Source organism: Echinops telfairi, unplaced genomic scaffold (assembly GCF_000313985.2).
Source record: "Echinops telfairi isolate 266 unplaced genomic scaffold, ASM31398v2 ScPeMD7_5592;HRSCAF=6446, whole genome shotgun sequence".
Classification (NCBI taxonomy): Eukaryota; Metazoa; Chordata; class Mammalia; order Afrosoricida; family Tenrecidae; genus Echinops; species Echinops telfairi.
The window spans coordinates 20244797-20248505 of NW_022109491.1; the positions used below are offsets into that span (position 1 = coordinate 20244797).

At 47.9% G+C, this 3709-nt stretch overlaps 1 pseudogene; it reads right to left on the minus strand.

Annotated features, from left to right (window-relative positions):
- LOC101644088 overlaps window positions 1–769 on the minus strand; it is a 3043-nt pseudogene extending 2274 nt beyond the window's left edge.
- Window positions 770–3709: the final 2940 nt, after the last annotated feature.

Below are 3709 nucleotides of genomic sequence, written 5' to 3' on the forward strand. Positions count from 1 at the left end.
TGTTCTTCAGAAACTTGCTACCTCGGCGCTGGATGGTCCTTTTACTGAGGACCTTGGGCTGCTTGCTGCCAAGCAAACTCTTATTCCGCGTCCCTGTAGCTCCTTGCAAGCTTGTCCCCTTAGAGTGCGTTCAGAGGCTTTTAAGTGTCCGCTCCCCCGCCTCAACCTCCCACCCACTTAACTCTGGGTCCTCCCAAAGGGGTGTGTGTGTGTCTTGTTTTGTCCCTCTCGGAATTCCCTAAGAGCGAAAGCACAGCCTCCCAGTAAAAGCAAACTCCATTTGGCCCTGTAGGGCTGGGTCCTGGCACGGCCCCTGTGAGTTTCCCAGACTCTGGAAAGCCCCGTCCCAGCAGGGCTCGAAAAGTGTCTGTTGACTGGGCCAGCTGAGTCTGGTGCTGTCTTCTCCTTGAATCTTCCCGAGGTCGTGCAGCCGCTAAATATCAGCGACAGTCCCCTGGGAGATGGATGAAGCAGCCTGTTAGGTTGTGCGGCGTTAGTGACTTGAGTGAGGCTTGATTAGCCTCCTTCCATTTGAAATCTACTCTTTCTTTGACGCTTAAGACTCTGACTTCTGTTTCTTCGAGGTCTACTTCCTCGAGGTCTACTTCCTCTGTGTGGACTCTGTTGTTGTTGTTGTTGTTGTTAGGATCCATCGAATCAGTTCAGACTCAGAGCGACCCACTCCGTGCGCCACAGAAGGAAACTCTGCCGGGTCGCACTCAGTGTGCTTGGGGTGGAGCCCACTGTGGAAGCCGCTGTGCCAGTCCATCGTACCATGGGTCTTCCGCTTTGTCGCTGCCCTTCCACTTTACCTTCTCCAGCAACTGGTCTCCCCTGACTTACTGAATTTGAAATTACTGAATTATGGTGCTGATGAAGAATATTGAAAGTACCATGGACTGCCAAAGTGAAGTGGTTTTTTGAGGGTGGTTGTAGCTTGCAAACTAAATCAACGTTTGCTGTCAAAGGAGGGTTTCAAGACCTAAGATTAGCTTGAGTGGTTGTTGGGAAATCACCTCTCTCTCTCTCTCTCTCCTACTCCCCCACCTTCTTGCCCCTCCCCATCCTTCCTCCTTTCCTCCTATGCAGCCACTGGAATTGTTCTTTGAGTAGCAAGGGAGGAGGATGAGAAAGAGAGTGCAGTAACTTTAAATGTTCTGTCTCCAGACTGTGATCCCGAGAGTCATTCATCAGCCTCCAGACAGATCTCTGCTCTCCGGCGTCTGCAGCCTAGCAGAGCAGACACTACCTGTTTTCACTGGTACACACACACACACACACACACACACACACACACACACACGCACGCATACGCACAGAGTGGACTTTAGAACCTATGCCAGCTGTATCTTAACACCGTCATTAAAAAACTGGAACATATAACCCAAGTTAGAGCAAAAAGGAAAAAGCTAAAAAATTAAGGCACAACACATGAGCCTGTTGACAACCAGCCAAAAAGCATAAGATAAAGATGTTCACTCTCAGCAGTGAACAAAGTAATACCAATTTTTGCTTTAGTTTGGAAAAAAATTTATGGAAGTGGCAGTTAGCTCAACCCTGTTGATAAACAATTTGGCAATACCTTTTGTGCCTGTGATGCCTTTTGACGGATAAGAATTTCACTTATAGGAATTTGCAGACATGTTCAACAAGAGATATTTGTTATTCTTGTAACCATTGGTTATAAAACAAAAACTAAACTCACTGCCAGCAAGTGGACTCCAAGAAAGCCTGTCGGACAAGGTAGAACTGCCCCTGTGGGTTTCGGAAGCTGTAAATCTTTATGTGACCAGAAAGCCTCCTCTTTCTCCCACGGAGCAGCTGGTGGTTTCAAACCACAAGCCGTGCAGTTAGCAGCCCCACTTGTAACCCACTACATTCCCAGAGCTCCTCATCACTGTTTCTTAGTAGCAAAAAAAAAAAAAATAGAAATAATCTAAATGCTCACCAGTAATCCACTAATACTGATGGCTAGCATTTATTGGGGGAGTCCTGGTCATCTGGTAAGTGCTTGCTTGTTAACTGAAAGATTGTCGTTGCAAACAGACCTATCGAATCCCATAAAGCTAATCATCAGGAAAGCCCTCCGTCACCCGGGGCTGCCAGGAGTGGGAACCGGCTGGCGACACTAACGACAAGGTCTGTTGAACATTGGCCTTGCTCTTTGAGCCTTCCAGGCTTTGTCGTACAAATCCTTTCAACTACTCTGTGACGTCCGTTCACTTATACCCATTTTAGAGATGAGGATACGGCCCAGCTCAAATTAGTTAAGACACAATGCTATATCTGTATCGTGGAATACAAAGCAGCCATTCCAAGTGATAGAAGGTTTAATAGTTAGCAAGCTGTTTATGATCCATTAGATGGAAGAAATAGGTTATGTGATGGATTCAGTGATGGCCCCCTCAAAACCCTGCTGTGAACCTGTATTAGTCTAGGTACTTTGGAGAAACAAATCCACGGCGACTCACGTATAAGAGAGAGTTTTATGTAAAGAAAAGGTGCATCACGAAAACATCCCAACCCAATGCTGCCCAAGCCCATAAGTCCAACATTAACCCATTAACCCAACACCAGTCCACAAAGTCCTCCACCTTACAAAACAGAGGCAATGATGCCGACTGCAGGAGGAAAGCTGAGTCCGTGAACGTGTAAGCATCTCAGCACTGGCAAGGGTCTCCACACGGCTGCTCCAGCACCCAGGGCTGCATCGGGATAGATCCATGCGGCTTCTCCTTGGGGATGTCTTGTAGGAAGTCCATCTTGCAAGCTGAAGCAGGGAACTGCTAAGGCAGCTGCACCCGGTACAACCATCACAAAACAAGAGACCTGAGAACTAGAAAGGCGAGGCTTCACCACCCATTTATCCCTCCGCCTTTCAACCAGCACATGTGATTATCGGCCAGGCTGGCACAATTAACTAACTCAGAACCCTAATCTCTATTCCTGTGGCCATAATCCCGTTTGGGAATGGGGTTTTCCTTGTTATATCAATAGGATGCTGTAGTTTTGACAGAAAGGAGAGTAAGCCAGGGAGCAGAGCAGGTATAGGGGAAAATGGATGCCAAGTCAGGTGAAAATCGCCTAGGAGCCAAAGCTCAAAGAGTCAAGGGGCTTCCTCCAGAGCCAAGAGAGCAGGAGGGAACACCTAGAACCCAGACTCCCAAGCCCCCAAACCAAGCTCACTGCCGTTACTTGTTTCTGACGTATGGTGACCCTAAGGGACTTAATAGAACCGCCCCAAAGGCACACACAACATTCCCCTAGTTCTTTCATGCTTCCTCCCCCCACTACCATGAGCCCCGCTCTCCCTTACAAACCCGGCCAGACCAGAGCTCTGGACACACAGAATCCAGGACAGAAACTCACTCCCTCATCCCCACCCGGAATAGTAATGGGAGTAGCGATACCAGGGTAGGGAGAAGATGGGGGGAGAAAGGGGGAACTGATCGCAAAGAACAACCCCCACCCACCCACCCAGGAGAATGTACCACAGAAACCTGGGTGAAGGAAGACCGCGGACAATGTAAGATATGAAAATAATAATAATCTATAATTTATCAAGAGTTCACGAGGGTGGAAAGGTGGGGCAGGAAAGGGCAAAAGAGGAACTGATACCAAGGGCTGAAGTAGAAAGCAACTGTTTTGGAAATGTTGATGGCAACATATGTACAAATGTGCTTGACACAACTGATGTATGGGTTGTTAT